General features: G+C 47.3%; 1 protein-coding gene across 6 annotated transcripts in view; it reads left to right on the forward strand.

The window, feature by feature from the left end:
- The first annotated feature begins 307 nt into the window (after nucleotides 1-307).
- The window catches only part of KMT5B (lysine methyltransferase 5B), a 59373-nt gene continuing 42408 nt past the window's right edge, over nucleotides 308-17272 (forward strand). For 4 of the 6 annotated variants that reach the window (XM_054439265.2, XM_054439267.2, XM_063670820.1 and 1 more), the window contains exon 1: nucleotides 308-1051. The gene's annotated coding sequence lies outside the window, so the exon portion shown is untranslated. Of the gene's footprint in view, nucleotides 1052-1208; nucleotides 1387-1768; nucleotides 2005-17272 lie in introns of those variants that run through there. The other 2 variants (XM_054439266.2, XM_063670819.1) reach the window with 2 other exon arrangements.

The following is a 17272-nucleotide window of genomic DNA, read 5'->3' on the forward strand; positions in this document are numbered from 1 at the left end:
CCCAGGCAAGCTTCGCAGCTCCCCGGCTCGCAGGGGGCCCGGTCCCTCAGGATCTCCCCGCCAGCCCGGGATCCCCGAGGAGGGACCGCACGGCCAGCGCGCAGGGCACACCCGGAGTGGAGCGGAGCGCGGCGCGGGGCACATAGTGGGTGCTGGGGCCGGCGGGGGCGGCGGGGCCCGCGGGGCGCCAGGCCAAGGCGCGCCCGCTCTCGTCCTCCCTCGCATGCTCCGCGCAGGGACGCTCAGCTTGCCCACACGGTCTTAGGGTGCATCTGCCGCCAGTGACCCCCATTCCCACAACAAAGACGCTCGTCTGCCCGGGACCACCTCCCTCGGCGCAACCGGGACGCGCGGCGGGCGAGGGGGGGTCCCCTTCCCCAGGGCTGCGGCCCGAGAGGCTGGCTCCAGAGCCATCCCTGGTAGGGGCAGGTGTGCAACGACCCAGGGCCCGGGACAGCCGCCGGGGTCCCGCGCGGACCGAGACCAGAACGCGGTAGCGTAAGGGCGGCAGGGAACCCTAAGGTGGCGCCCGCGGGGCGCGGGCGACGCCGCCTCAACCGCGATTTAAAGGGCAGCGAGGGCGGAGGGATCCCAGCCGCCTACCGGCCGGCCGCAAATCCCTCCGCCACGAGGGGAGGGGAGGGGAGGCGACGGCTCGCTCTGAATCGCCCTTTGTCCCTCCGCCGTCGGGAGCGCCCGGCGCAGAACTCGCTCCCCGCGCGTGCCCGCGTCCCGCACAGAGCCCCGTAGAACCGCCGCGGCGGCTGGGCCAGGCGGGAGGCGCGCGCACACTGTGGCGGCTGCGCCGCGCGGTGTCCCTCCGCCGTCGAGGCCGCGGCCTCCTTTTCGTATCCTTCCACCGTGCCCGGGCGGGGTCCGGGCGGCTCACCGGGGGCGGCGACGCGGCGGCGGTGCGGGCGGCAGGGCTGCGGGGCGATGAGGTGAGGACGCCCGGGAACCGGAGGCGGCACCGCGCGGCGCACGGACCTGGGACGCGAAGTCCTGAAGCTGGCAGACACTTTTCATACGGGCGGCCGTGCGCGAGGCGAAGGTGAGGCCCTGGGTGGCGGGGCGCGGGGGCGGGCGCCGGCTGCGCGGCGAGCCGAGGCCGGGGGCGTGGGGGGCGCGACGGCTGCGGCGGCCGGTTGGGGGCGGGGGGCTCGGTCGCTGCGGGGACTCATTTTTCCCGTCAGCGGAGGGAGCGGGCGGTGCTGCGGCCCGCGCCGCCATCTTGGATTTTACTCTCCATTTTTCTCTGGAATTATTTTTGGTGATTAATTTTCTGGGGGGACTGGGACGCGGGGCCCGGCGGCGCGGCCCCGCATCGCAGCGGCCGGGCAGCGGGGCCTGGGACGCGCCCCGAGGAGGAGCGGGGCGGCGCGGGCGGTGAGTCGGGGGAGGGGCGGGCGCCGGCGAGGGTGTGCGGGGGGCGGCCTCGGTGACGGGGCGGGCGGGGACGTGGGGGACCGCGGGCCCGGGCCGGTCGCAGGGCCGCCGGGGCCAGGGCGGGTGGGGCCGGGGCCGGGGCCGGGCGCAAGTGGCCGGGCGCGGGGGGCGGGGCTGCGGCCGGGCCGGTGCGGGGCCGGCGCGGGGCCTGCAGTGGTGGCCGCGGCCGGAAGGGAGCGGTAGCGGCCGCCGGGCAGCGTCGGGGCCGGGCCCGCGGCCGCACGAGGGGAGCAGCCCCGCCGCTCGCGATTGGGGGACTCTGTTTTCCCTTTTCTCCAATGGGCAGCCGTGAACCGTCTCGCCCAATCTGCTCCCACTGCCGCGCTGAACTTTTTGTTTTTGTTTTGGCCCGAGCGCATTTCGGAGCTCTCCCGAGCTGGCCCTGCAGCCCACCCTCTTCCCCGACGGCGCCCCTGGCCGTGGCCCGGCGACCCCGCGGCCGCTGCCTCCCCTTTGTGCTTTATCCGCTCTCCCTTCGTCCTCTGGTGTCTGTCTGTCCTTCCACGTATCCGAGGATGATGTGCACCGTTGTCACCTCCGCCTTGGAAGGAGGAACAGGCAGGTTTTCACAATGACAACTCGATGCAACTTGCTGGATTAAGATAGAAACAAGTTGGGTGCTGACAAATTCAGTCTATTTGAGTTTATTGGACCCGGGTCTGGAGCAGTAACGATTTATTAAGTGGTGGAACTTTCGGAATACTGGGGAGGTGAACATGTGTTCTTTGAAGTTAATTTTTAAGAATTTGCCAAATGAAATTTACCTGGAGTGGGGGGAGTTTTCCTTAGAATAGAGGGCAGATGAATTAATTTGATTGATTGTGGTTCTTTGTGATGTGGACCTTTTTCGATTTAAACCAGTTTGATATAAAATGTAGTTGAGGATGGCCATATAGGTCTGAACTCTGCTGTGTAGGATCTTTAGAGGAAGCAGTTGCCAGCTGTAACTTTTTTCTTTTAGTCTTTAATATTGAGAACACGCCTATAATATTAATAATTAGTAGTAAAAATAAGTATTTTGAAAAGGGAGGAGGAAACCGTTTTTGCCTGAAATAATTACAGGTAATTTGTGCATGTTGAAATACATAAATTGCTGCTTGCTGTAGATACAGATTTATTGTGTATCTGAAGGTTTAGCAATTTGAACCAGAGGTGTGGCCATGTCCCTCTTGGAGCGCCTTATATTCCCAGTTTAGAGTCCACAAACGCTCTGATCCCGGCTTGTGTGGGAACTCCAGCCCATTTTTCACTTTGTAATCTCTAAACATTCTACATTCTGGTCCCTCTCCCAAGCTCTGGCTCCAATAGCTTTCCATACCTGGTCCCTGTCGGCCGTGCGCTGCCCGGCATTCCTGCACCCCTTTTCTCCACCCCGTACACTCCCGTCCTTCAGAAAGGCCCCGTGGGAATGTTGCCTCCTGGTGGAACCTTCACACACACAGCCGTTGGGGTGGTTTCTTGTGAGCTTTTGAGTCTCTTGTTATCTCGTCTGCCCACAGGCAGGTACAGAGTAGGTGCTTATAGACACTTAATGAATGGGTTAATTTATTAATCTCCAAGTTGTCAAGCTTAATAGTTTGTATTAGTTTTTCAAAATAAATCCACTTTAATGTTATTTACAAACATAATTATATTTTAAAAACTGAGCTGGAGAGTGAAGGGAATATGGTAGATATTTTTTCAGTAAGAGAGTAGGGTAGGGCTTGATTCTTTATCCATGATCATTAAAGTGCTCTCGCGCCTATATTTTCATCTGCCTTCCCAAACACCCTGAACTGCTCATGCGGTGAACTTTCATTCTTGCAGCAAATGCCAGGGGGCAGTACTGGGGAAGGTGGAGGTGGATGGAGGGTAGCGGACTCTGACAGGGAGAGACGCGTGTGAAGGAAGTGTCCCGGTGTCTGCGTGTCTTTCAGCAGAGAGTTTGGTGGGTGGGGGATGTTGTTGGTGATTTTTCTCTTGGGTTATTTAAAAAGGAGGTTGAATCTGATTTTCCTTTACCTGATTATCAATTTGTGGGTTTATATATAGGGCCTGGGTTCGTGGCCAGGTTGTGTGATAAAGAGATTTGTGTGTGTGGCATCTAAGCAGCTCCTTGTCCACAGGAATGCCCTTCCCATGGCTTACAGAGCAAATCCTTTCAGATAAGTCGCCGTGGTCCCGTTAGTTCGTGTTTCTGTGTACCACGTATGAGCTTTACTTTCTCTCCATTGGCAAAATCCTTCTCGGTGGTCAGGAGTTCCCCGACTATGTCAGCCCTAGAACGCTCTAATGGTTAAGAATCTTCCGCACACTTTTGACGATAGGGACCATGGGTCCTCCCTCCGCTCCATCACCCTGTTAGCTACAATACTGCACGTTAAGTAAATGCAGGGGGTGATCCATTATGTGTCTGAATGGGGTTGATTTGGGGCTAGCCGGTCTCCGAATGAGACAGACTTGAACACCAGGCCATCTTCTAGGGCTGTATGTCAAATGATGACTGCTGTATAGAAGTGTAATTTTAGGAATAGTTGAAGGACCGTGGAATAAGAATCAATACCATTCTCTGCTCTGTCACTGTTTGTATAAGTCATTGATAGGGCCTAGACTCTGTCTACAAAACGACTCTGAGGTCACTTCAAATCCAAAATTATATTAATGCTTCATCTTTTACACTTCACTGCCATCCTATTTTCTCCTAATAATTATTTTAATCATATTTTGACATCTCTCTAATTACCTTAGTTCATCTGCATGTTTCATGTAGTTTTACCTCTTTTTTTTGAAATGTCATTATGAGATAGTTAATTAGTTGGGTTTTAGAATTGAGAGACTAGGGTATCAGTACCCCCCCGAAGCTTGATTGGGGGCCTGTATGACTCCTACAATGCCAGTTGCATCTCTGTAAGCTGTCTTAGTTTGTCTGTTGTGATAGCACACTAAAGAAAATAGTACCGGCCGGGCTCGGTGGCTCACGCCTGTAATCCCAGCACTTTGGGAGGCCGAGGCGGGTGGAATCACGAGGTCAGGAGATTGAGACCATCCTGGCTAACACGGTGAAACCCCGTCTCTACTAAAAATACAAAAATTAGCCTGTAGTCCCAGCTACTCCGGAGGCTGAGGCAGGAGAATGGCGTGAACCCGGGAGGTGGAGGTTGCAGTGAGCAGAGATGGCTCCACTGCACTCCAGCCTGGGCGACAGAGTGAGACTCCATCTCTAAAAAAAAGAAAAAGAAAAGAAAACAGTACCTAGATCCAGGGATCATTTGCTGGTGATAAACCTCTAGGTGGTACACGTGGCTCAAGCACTGGAGTAAACCCCAGACTGCAGTTTAAAGATGAAGGTTTTAGACCCAGCCTTACCACTTAGTAGCACTTTGAGTTTAGGAAAGCAATTTGTTTCTGAGCTTTAGCCTCCTTGTTGTAGTGCTAATACCTGTTGCACCTGATAGGGTTGCTGAGCTAGCGAATCCCTAGTCCTACATGTTACGGGAACCAGCAGAAACCGAATGCGTGTGTTCTGACACCTGTGTTTCTACCTTGTTTCACCTTTATAGGAATGCCTGGTCAGCACATCTCTAATGGCACTCGACTTGCCTCTCAGGCCTTATGCAAAAGGCACCTTCAGTGAAGGGTCATTCTGCTTCCTAGTCTGTACTTTTCTACTCTGTTCTCAGGTAACTTTTTTTCCCCATATGCATCTGTTTGGTTTTCGTCCCTGACTCAACGACTGATTTTCCTGAAAGTAGAAGCTCTCACGCGCCCTCTAGTGTTCCCTGGACGTGACCAGTATTCCAGCACCACGAACAGTGCCTGGTAGCTCTGGGAGGTTCTTCATAAGTTTGTTAAACTGAGTGGATTCTAGGTCGGCCCGATGAATCGTTTTGCCTGTCTGATTTGTGTAACAGGGTTGAAATGTCTGATACATTTTAATGGTCTCTGAGGAGTATTTTTATTTTCGAGGAAATATTTATGTTGCATCATATGGAGAAATAGATATTTTTAGTAAGAAAACCAATCTGATTTTAGGAAGCTGGAGCTTTCCTCACTGAGAAGTAAAAGGGGGCTTGATCCTTCAGCCAGTGAGCCAGCGGCACCATAGGAAACCCCTCTTCACTTTCCCCCTTGGAAAGGAAACAAAACCAGACGTCATTCAGGGTCCTGGAGGGTTTAAAGGAAATATTTGTTTGGTGCATATAAATAAGTACCAGGAGGGCTTTTGACCCAAAAAAGGTATTTTTTGTTTGTTTGTTTGTTTTTGAGACAGGGTCTTATAGCCTCCCAGGCTGGAGAGCAGTGGCATAATCCCAGCTCACTGCAGCCTTAGTCTCCTGGGCTCAAGCAATCTTCTCGCCTTGGCCTCCCAAAGTGCTGGGATTACAGGATGAGCTGCCATGTCTGGCCTCATTTTTATATTTACAATTTTGATTTATTTTTCCCTGACCATCCCATCTCAAGTCCATTCTCACATTAGTCTCTCTCCTAACATCCTGTTTGTTTTTCTTACAGCTCGCACCAGATTGATAATCACATACTTACTTACATCTCTTCCCACAGTATGCTCTGATCTCTATGCAGTCAGGAACGATGTCTATTTTGCTCTAGAGTTTTACTCTTCAAATATGGGGCACAGTGGTTTTTTTGTTTGTTTGTTTGTTTTGAGACAGTCTCGCTCTGTTGCCCAGGCTGGAGTGCAGTGGTGCGATCTTCGCTCATTGCAACCTCCACCTCCCAAGTCCCGGTTCATGCAATTCTCCTGCCTCAGCCTCCCGAGTAGCTAGGATTACAGCCACGTGCCACCACGCCTAGCTAACTTTTGTATTTTTAGTAGAGACGGGGTTTCACCATGTTGGCCAGGCTGGTCTTGAACTCCTGACCTTGTGACCCTCCCGCTTCGGCCTCCTAAAGTGCTGGGATTACAGTTGTGAGCCACCATGCCTGGCCTGGGCAAAGTGTGTTTAAAAATTTGTTTGGGGCCAGGCGCGATGGCTAACGCCTGTAACCTCAGCACTTTGGGAGGCCGAGACGGGTCAATCACGTGGTCATGAGTTCAAGACCATCCTGGCCAACATGGTGAAACGCTGTCTCTACTGAAAATACAAAAATTAGCTGGGCGTGGTGGTGGGTACCTGTAATTCCTGCTACTCAGGAGGCTGAGACAGAGAATTCCTTGAACCCGGGAGGCGGAGATTGCAGTGAACAGAGATCGTGCCACTGCACTCCAGCCTGGGCAATAGAGCCAGACAACGTCTAAAAAAAGAAAAAATTTGTTTGGGTCATTATTGTGTGTTGCTTTTTTTTTTTTTTTTTTTTGAGACAGAGTCTCGCTCGGTTGCTCAAGCTGGAGTGCATTGGCGTGATCTTGGTTCACCACAACCTCTGCCTCCTGGGTTCAAGCAATTCTCCTGCCTCAGCCTCCCAAGTAGCTGGGACTACAGGCAGGTGCCATCATGCCTGGCTAATTTTTGTATTTTTAGTAGAAATGGGTTTTCACTATGTTCGCCAGGCTGGTCTCGAATTCTTGACCTCGTGATCCGCCCACCTTGGCCTCCCAAAGTGCTGGGATTACAGGTGAGAGCCACCATGCCCAGCCTGTGTTGCTTTTTTGTGTGATATTAACAGTACACAGTCTCTCAGCCTGGACTTGGCTTCAGTTTTTTTGTCTGATTCTCTGAGTTTTGTTCTCATTTGTAAAATGGGGATGATAGAGTATTGAGTGTGTGTTAAAGGGCTGTGATGTGTGTATCTTCTTTTATAGGGTGTGAAAATAATCTGTTTGACCAGGTACATCACAAACTAAACTGTGTTGTAAGAAAGTCTGTAGTCCAGTCTGTAGTCCCTCTGAATGTTTAGGATGGGAGATGTAGCTTGGCATGATTTTTTTTTTTTTTTGAAACGGAGTCTCGCTGTGTCGCCCAGGCTGGAGTGCAGTGGCGCGATCTCGGCTCACTGCAAGCTCCGCCTCCCGGGTTCACACCGTTCTTCTGCCTCAGCTGCCACCACGCCCGGCTAATTTTTTGTATTTTTAGTAGAGACGGGGTTTCACCGTCTTAGCCAGGATGGTCTCGATCTCCTGACCTCGTGGTCCGCCAGCGTCAGCCTCCCAAAGTGCTGGGATTACAGACGTGAGCCACCATGCCCAGCTGCTTGGCATGATTTTTAATCATGCGTGTTGTAGCCAGAAGTTACGTTCCTTCTCTTTGGGAACCGTAGGGAAAGCAGAACTGGTGCTCAGCCTTGTGTCATAATTATTCTCTTGCACATTTGTTCTTTTTTAAATGGGTGAGGTGATGAGATTTTTTTTTTTCATGTGTGAGTTATGGTGGGGAATAGAAGGGAAATTTCTACTTGATTAAAGTTTTGTGAAGAATGTTTCTGGCCTGCTTTGCTTTTGCCTTAGTTACTTGGAAGGGGAGACCTTAATTTGTTAGCAGTTTGTGCTCATTTAAAATATCTTGTGCCAAACCTAGGGAGGCCCTCTTTTCATTGTACTGATGGGGCGTCGGTGAAGTTAAATAACTCGCCTGCTCACACTGCTGGGGTAAGGATGAAGCTAGGGTGGGACAGGTGCTTTGATTGCAGAGCCACATCCTTAATCCCTGTGCGGGCTGCCTCTGCAAAGCCCACCAGCTGGCAAACTCAAAGTGGCCTCTAACGTCCAGCCCAAGAACCACCTTTTGGAAGTTTTTCCTCACACTTGTCCTTGCCCAGTAAAAATCCTTGATGTACTTGTAACTTCTGACAGAAACTGTGGGCTGTAAAGGCTGTACTTACAGTCATTTGACACTAGGTGGCATCTGTTTCCAGAAACGTGAATGGCTGTTTGCGTCCTAGAGAAAACAATAACAAAGAAAGCATCCTTGATTTTATTTCTAGGCACTGCTAGGTAAGCAGATGGATCAAATGTGGAGAGATGGGGAAGCAGGCATTTTTTGTTTTCTTCTGGAAGTTTTTTTGAGGACTTTCCCTCAACAACCCCATCACTGAAAACCTTTGTTTTAAAATAACTACTGAGATGAAGACATGAAGTCTTTCTTACATGAAATCCCTCATTGTAAATACGTATTGAATGTGATACTTAAGAATGAAGCAGTATTTTCTGTGATAAGGCAATTAGGAGTTTCTTACATGTCTGGCTGTAGATCAGTAGCCAAATAAGTAAGTCTAAGAATTGCGAATGTTTCACGCCTGTAATGTCTCACGCAGTGGCTCACGCCTGTAATCCCAGCACTTTGGGAGGCCGAGGTGGGTGGATCTCGAGGTCAGGAGATCGAGACCATCCTAGCTAACACGGTGAAACCCCGTTTGTATTAAAAATACAAAAAGTTAGCCAATCGTGGTGGCAGGTGCCTGTAGTCCCAGCTACTCAGGAGGCTGAGGCAGGAGAATGGCTTGAACCCGGGAGGCGGAGCTTGCAGTGAGCCGAGATCATGCCACTGCACTCCAACCTGGGGGACAGAGCGAAACTCCGTCTGGAAAAAAAAAAAAAAAAAGAATTGCAGATGTCTGATAAACTTGCCAGTAGTGGGTAGTTTGCTCCTTAAAATGTTTTGCTCAATGAGAAATTCTAATGGTTTCAGTTTTTATTGTAAGTTTTAATATAAATAGAAAAATGTTCAATTACAATGCTTTTCAGGAAGATCATGGTTATCTGGCCTAGCACAGTGTGTGAGTAATCAGACGTGTAATTAAGAGGCTAGCTCTATTTTTAAAATCTATATAACCCAGTAGCTGTATTTTATACCTTCAGTTGAAGGATAGTGTATGATTTAAACTTTTTATTTATTTACGTTTTTAAAGATGAGGTCTCACTCTGTCACCCAGGCTGGAATGCAGTGGCATGATCATAGCTCACTGCAGCCTCTACCTCCTGGACTCCCATGATCCTTCAGCCTCAGCCTCCTGAGTAGCAGGGACTGAGTTGCGCACCAGCACAGCTGGCTACTTTTTTTTTTTTTTTTTTGGTAGAGATGAGGGTCTCACTTTGTTGCCCAGTCTTTAAAAACTTGTTTTAAATACACTGTTTTAAAAGTTGTTTAAAATCTTTTTTCCTGTGACATGTTGGAATTTTATGTATTTTTGGAGTGTGGTAACTGTAAAGCATTTCTACTTTGGTTTAGTTTTTCATAATCTCTGTTATGTGGTCGCTGTAACAAATTCCATAAACTTAGCGGCTTAAAACAACAGAAATGGGCTGGGCACAGTGGCTCACACCTGTAATCCCAGCACTTTGGGAGGCCAAGGTGGGCGGATCACTTGAGGTCAGGAGTTCGAGACCATCCTGGCCAACATGGCGAAACCCCATCTCTACTAAAAATACAAAAATTAGCCAGGCGTGGCAGCAGGTGCCTATAATCCCAGCTACTCAGGAGGCTGAGGCAGGAGAAATTGCTGGAATCCGGGAGGTGGAGGTTACAGTGAGCTGAGATCGCACCACTGCCTCCAGCCTAGGCAACACGTGAGACTCCGTGTCAAAAAAGAAACAAAAAACCGGAAATGTATTCTCTCACAGTTCTCGAGGCCAGAAGTTCAACATCAGTTTCACTGGCCAAAGTCAAGGCGTTAGCAGGGCTGTGGAGGGAAGCTGCTCTTTGCTTCTTCCAGCCTCTGGTGGGCTGCAGCATTCCCTCACCTGTGGCCACATCACTCCAGTCTGCTTCACCTTCTGTACTTTGTGAGGTGTCAGATCTCCCTCTGCCTCTTATAAAGTGATTTAAGTGGCATTTAAGGCTTACCCAGATAATCTAGGATAATCTCTTTTATCTCAAAATTTTTTATAACATCTTCAAAGACCATTTTCCTTATAAGGTAGCATTCACAGGCTCCAGAGATTAGGAGATTAGATTTGGGGACCGTTTTCCACCATACTACAGTCTGCTTTAGAGCTGTTAGCTCAACAAGTTTAGTCTTTTTCAAAACTTAGTGATGGTGTCTGTGGCCATCGTTTTATTCTGAAAGAGCAGTGGGTGAAGCATTCTGCCTTGGTGGTAGGTAAACTGCTCAGCTTCAGGCCCCATTCCTTGGTGGCCTGAGTGAGGGCATTACCACCTGAGGGTACTTGAGAAAGCTGTTGAATTGGGTGAAGCAAAATGCATCCAAGCTTGATCTTATGAAAGCTAGAGGAGGAAAGTAGGAATGATAATATCGTGGACATTTGTAATTATTTTACGAGTAAAGAGACATATTCTTTGCTATGGAGTTGATGGTTCTAGATACCTGATTAGCATTTGAATTAGCATGACAGCTCTAGTTTTAAAGTAAAGGCTCTGCCTTAGGTAGAAGCACAATTGTGAATTCAGGGAAATGAAAACCCCAAGGCTTTTCTCTTTTCATAATACTAACACCCGTTGAACTACTCTGACAAGTCACCTAGCTTCGCAGGTGAGACAATGTTTTATAGGAGCAAGTTTTAAGGTTACAGGTATGAACGTGAATTCATGATAGTTTTCTAACAAATTAGCAACTGATAAATTGCCCTGTCAAGCAATGTTATGGTGTTATGGTGAAATATTGGTCACAAATGCTTCTGATAGCTTTGCAGGGCTTCTTTTATTGGCCTGATCGCTGGGATTGATACCATAAGATTCCGTGGAGCCTTAGTTATTGCAATATTGATTGCAGATGGCTTTGGAATAGTCATTGATAAAGACCCATTTGGAATTCTTTGATGTCAAGTCCTTTTGTGATTTCATATTTAGGAGAAAGAACTAAAAATCGATTCTGCTTATGTGTAGCAGTTGGTTTGAGAATAGAAAGGGAAGATGATATGAATGGACCTGTGTCTGGTCTTGTGCTGGATTCTAATGATATGAAGGTGTATGGGGCCGGGTGTGGTGCCTCACGCCTGTAATCCCAGCACTTTGGGAAGCCAAGGCAGGCAGATCACGAGGTCAGGAGTTCGAGACCAGCCTGACCAACATGGTGAAACCTCGTCTCTACTAAAAATACAAAAATTAGCTGGGTGTGATGGCACGCGCCTGTAATCCCAGCTACTCAGGAGGCTGAGGCAGGAGAATCCCTTGAACCCAGGAGGTGGAGGTTGCAGTGAGCTGAGATCGTGCCACTGCACTACAGCCTGGGTGACAGAGCAAGACTCCATCTAAAAAGAAAAAGTTTAGCATAGAATTACCATATGACCCGGCAGTTCTACTTCTGGGTATATCGTCAAAAGAATTAAAGCGGGTACTCAAACAGGTATTTTGTACATCCACGTTCACAGCAGGATTATTCAGCCAAAACATGGAAATAAAGCCGGGTGCAGTGGCTCACGCCTGTAATCCCAGCACTTTGGGAGGCCAAAGCGGGCAAATCACGAGGTCAGGAGTTCAAGACCAGCCCAACCAACATGGTGAAACCCCATCTCTACTAAAAATAAAAAATTAGCCGGGCATGCTGGTGCACGCCTGTAATCCCAGCTACTCAGGGAGGCTGAGGCAGGAGAATCGCTTGAACCCGAGAGGCAGGGGTTGCAGTGAGCTGAGATTGAGCCACTGCGCTCCAGCCTGGGCAACAGAGCGAGAGTTTGTCTCAAAAAAAAAAAAAAAAAAAAAAAGTGTGTCTTAGCTAGTAGGGAAGGCAGGTGTTACCAGATAATTACACAGAATAGTGAGTATGGTTATAATAAGCACCATGCTGAGAAACGTTAAGGGTTAAAATGTATAACAAGGACGTCTATGTAGCTAGAGAAGTGGGGTTGGGCAGGGGCTGAGGAGCAGTTTGGCAGCACCCCAAGTGCAAAGGCCCTGTGGTGGGAAGCTGCCAAGCTGTTTCCCTTTCCTTGGTGTAAGTATCTTTAATATTTTGTTACAAAAGTCACACGTTTATTTTGAAAAGTTGAACATGTAGCAGGTAAATATTGCTTGTGATGTCATTCTCCATTGTAATTTCAGTCACTGTTAACCAGTGATGTACTGGATTGTTTTCTTACCAAATTATAACTAAATCACTTGAAAAATGTTTTCTTTGCCTTTCTAAATAAAGATTTATGAAAGTCCTCTAACAGGCTAGAACCTGCTTTTTATTATTTCTTTGAGACAGAGTCTTGCTCTATCACCTAGGCTGGAGTGCAGTGGTGCAATCTCCTGGGCTCAAGCCATCCTCTCACCTCAGCCTCCTGAGTACCTGGGACTACAAGCACGCACCACCACACCCGACTAATTTTTTTTTTGGTAGAGACTGGGGTCTGACCATGTTGCCCAGGCTGGTCGTGAACTCCTGGGCTCAAGGAATCCACCTGCTTCGGCCTCCCTAAGTGCTGGGATTACAGGCGTGAGCCACCACACCCAGCTAGAACCTACTTTTTAAAAATGTGTATTGACTTTTCTTTTTCAACCACTTGGAGATTGTTTCCCTGCCACTGGATAATTTCTGTAAAATAAACTGTCTGCAGACAAGTTCAGCATGTCACCTGGCTAGAGGGTTCTCGGTAATGTCGCAGGAATTATGTTAAAATTATTTCTAGTCATTCAGAATCAGTGTTTTAACTTTTTTGACAGATTTTTTTTTTTTAATCTTGGTTTGTTTTTAGGATATTAAGCAAAAAATGCCTGTGTTTAAGTAAAAATGGATTGGAATCAGAGTTCTCAAATTGGACACAATTTCTCAAAAGTCACCAACAATTTATAATCTCATAAAGAGACTGGAAAGAGAAGGGCATCGACATTTGTTGAGGGTCCATCGCTGGCATAGAACAGGCATGGTTATGTGAACTTAGCCCATTTCCTGTGAATCAATGCTGCTTTCTTTTGAAACGTGTTAAAGTATTAAGGTTTTCATTTTTTTTTCTGATTATAAGTAAATAGGTTCACTGTAAACGTTTGGGGAAAAAATATTTTTAAAAGTTATCCCTCCCCCCACCAACGGTAGCACTGGTGATTTGGAATGCATTGTGGTGGTGCTGGTGGTGGTGGGTGTCGCGCTTCTCACCTTGGTGGCATTATGTTATGATTAGGAGTTTCCGCTTTAAATACAACTGGAAATCATTCTTGAAATCTTTTCCCCTTTAAATACATTTCTTATTTTAGCAGTTTTCCAGTATGTTTTATCTTGATCATAAATTGTCCCCTCACCCCCCACCTCCTTATTTATGTTTGGTACCAGAATCTGTAGTAAGTGCTTCTTTTCCCATCTGTTGATGCAGTGAAACCACATAAGGTGACTCTTCCTGTTGATTTCAGTGTTGGGTAAATCCCTTGGGGAAGTGGTGCTGCCCATCTTGAAGCAGAATCCCAATTGCATTTTCTCAGAGCCTGATTGCATCATTTCTGTGAATACTCACAAAAGTAGGAAGGCGCAGAGCCTTGCACAGCAGTCCTCAGGAATTCCACCTTGTTCTCCTACTCAGATTATCTGTATTACTCCAATCCAGAGATTTAACTAATCTATTAGTTTAAAAAATTTTTTTTAACATAGATCCTATAAGCGCTCTGAAGGCTTGCCTTCTCAAATTAACTAACCTATTCCCATCACCTCCCACTCCATAATTTTAATTTACATTTGTCTTTTCTGGCCTGTGAGTCAGTCAATCTCTCTCTCTCTCTCTCTGTCTCTGTCTCTCTCTCTCTCATTCCTTATATTGCCCTCTGCCATCTGTTTCTTAAAGCAAAGCCCCCTGTCTTCCTCACAAGTGCATGTTTCAGACATTATGTCCATTTAGAAGTTCTCTGTTGTTTGTGAGCAAGGCTCACAGATCAGCAATAGCCCATCCTTTCCATGAGTTTAGACTCATAAAATAAAAGTATTTGCTTTCTGGGCACCTTGCCTGAGTAATATGAAAACACCTATAGTCCTTGTCTGAGTTGGTAACTCCCTTCGCAGAGTGGTCCCTGTCATGCTTGGCTCTGCTTCTCACTCGCTGCTCCTTTTGTGATCCTGTGCTGCTTCTCCTCCTCTTGACCCATACATGTTAAAGTCCTTGGACTTCATTGGTCTACACTGATTCCTAGATTTCACTGATTCCAGGGCTTGAAATGCCGTTAATACTTTGACTCCAGATTTTTATCTTCAGCTTGGAGCTGGACTCCAGACCCTGGTATCCAGCTGCCGACTCCAGTTGGATCTGTAGTGGGCATCTCAAAAGTGACTAAAACCAAAAAAGACCCCCAAAAAGGAAGAAAAAAATGACTAAAACCAAATTCCCACACCGCAGTCCTTGCGAAAGCCAATCTTCCTATAGTCTTTGTCACATCCCTAAATATTAATTCCATTCTTCATTTGCAGGTATATTTGAGTCCTCTTTCTCTCACACCCACATTCAATCTGTCAGCAATTCCCAACTAGCAGCAGAACCTTCAGAAAAGATCTCGAAGCCAACCACTTCTTGCCACCTCTGCTGCTGCAGCCACTAGTTCTCCTCTGGTTTTATAGCAGTAGTCAGTCAGTAAATACACTACTACTATTAATAATGTCTCCCTGCATTCTCTTGTCCTAGAAATTATTAGTAGCTTCATTAGAACTGCTTTTTTAAAGTACCATGTAGCAAGCTGCCAGCATGGTCCTTTAAAACTGTGGGTTGGATCGTGTCACTCCTCTGCTTTTCCTCTCACTGGGAGTAAAGGCCCAAGTCTCAGCAGTGGCTTTGAAGCCCTTCTTCCCTGTGGCAGCCTCTCTGACCTCATCCTCCCACTCTTCCCCCATATTTGCCCCAGCCACACCAGCCTCTGGGCCTTGTGTTTGCCCTTCCCTTTGTCTACTGTGTGCTTCTTGCCTGATGCCTAGCTGTCCCCTCACATCCCTTGCTCTCTTAGAAAATAGCCACTATCACCCTCCTTCTCCACCTGAAACACTCCCTGCCACCATAAATGGTTTATTCCCCCCAAAAGGTGCCAACATTCATTCGTTAATTTATTATTTCCTAGTGCTTTTTTCCATTAGAATATAAGCACAGATGAGGGCAGAAGCCTTATTTTGTTCCGTGCTGTATTCTCAGTGCCTGCACTGTCTGGAATATAGTGGATGTCTAATTTTCCTGACATTTTTATATTGGGAAATAACAGGATTTGTACCTAAAAAAAAAAAAAACAAAAAACCGCAATTACTTTTGCACCAAGCTAATACACCATTTAAGAAGTGGTCAGTAATGACCGGGCGTGGTGGCTCATGCCTGTAATCCCAGCACTTTGGGAGGCCAATGCAGGCAGATCACAAGGTCAGGAGATCGAGACCAGCCTGGCTAACACAGTGAAACTCCATCTCTACTAGAAATACAAAAAATCACCCAGGCGTGATGGCGTGCATCTACAGTTCCAGCTACTCAGGAGGTTGAGGCAGGAGAATGGCTTGAACCTGGGAGGCGGAGGTTGCAGTGAGCCAAGATCGTGCCACTGCACTCCAGCCTGGGCAACAGAGCGAGACTCCATCTCAAAAAAAAAAGAAGCAGTCAGTACTTTCTTGAAATGTTTTTCCTAACAATTTGGGACAAAATTGAGGCAATTTTTACTTCTAAATGTAGTCAGTGGCTAATTAGCTCAGAGTGTGTCAGCCAAACCATGACTGTGGGGACATTTCCATGTGAGCCAGCTACGTTCCATGGGAGTCTGCACCCTTGTTTGTTTGTTGGGAGGGGGCACCTCTGTGGTAGCCATGAAGCATTTAGGCTTTGCTAGCCGCCCCGTCTTGTCTTGTCTTGTCTTTTTTCCTTTCCTTTCCTTTTGTCTTCTTTCCTCTTCTTTTCTCTTCTTTTCTTTTCACAGTCTTGCTATGTCGCCCAGGCTGGATGGAGTGCAGTGGCACAGTCTTGGCTCAATGCAACCTCTGCCTCCTGGATTCAAGCGATTCTCCTGCCTCAGCCTCCCAAGTAGCTGGGATTACAGGCACGTGACACCACGCCTGGCTAATTTTTGTATTTTTAGCAGGGATGGGGGTTTCACCTTGTTGTCCAGGCTGGTCTCGAACTCCTGACCTCAGGTGATCGCCCGCCTTGGCCTCCCAAAGTGCTGGGATGTTTTCACCCCCTATTTGTCTATACTCTACTACAGTATCAACGTGTGTTAGGTTTTTAAAATCCCATCACTACCTTTAATGTGTAAGTGTGTGGTCTTAGAGGAAAGATCATGCCAGCAAGAACAGATTCCACTCTTAGGAGGGCAGAACAAATGATGACCTGATCATTAGTAGAATATATATTCATTTTGAGCTAAAATTTTTTTTAAATAACCTCCAAATTATTGATAGCTTCATTAAAATTGTTTTTACAAATGTTTCATTTATCAGTTTAAGAAAGATCTTTTGATAACTTTTATCATATGGACATGTGGAGAATCTCTCTCTGCTAGGCTACATCCAGACATGTGCAGTGCATTCATACTAGTGAAATTTAGCCATGTTCTGTGATTGACAGAAGTACCTGTTACATTAAATTACCTTGAGTTCAAATAATATCAGTTGACCACAATATAAATGAGATCTGAGGGCACAGATTTTTTCTAGTTTGGATCATTAACCCACATTTAGTTTAAATTATGTACACATTAGAGTGGATCTCAGTCTGTGTTCCATGAATTGAACCAAAGTTTGCTATTACTAAAGTGATTTGTTGGTGAATTTTCCTAATTCTCAGAAAAATGTTTGGTTGATATTATAATTTCCTTAATTTTTTATTCCATAATTTTTCTTAAAATTTTGTATCTGTTCTTTGCCCTAACATGATGAAATGAATGAATAAGTAAATTAGAGCGATTGATCTTACACTGGAGCTTGCATCACCTGGAGGTTACAACACAGATTGCTGGGCCTCATCCCCAGATTTCCTGCTTTCTCTCAAGTAGACACCTTGGTTGGGACTTAAAGACTTTCCATGGCCGGGCATGGTGGCTCACGCCTGTAATCCAAGCACTTCGGGAGGCTG

Source organism: Pongo pygmaeus, chromosome 9 (genome assembly GCF_028885625.2).
Source record: "Pongo pygmaeus isolate AG05252 chromosome 9, NHGRI_mPonPyg2-v2.0_pri, whole genome shotgun sequence".
Classification (NCBI taxonomy): domain Eukaryota; kingdom Metazoa; phylum Chordata; class Mammalia; order Primates; family Hominidae; genus Pongo; species Pongo pygmaeus.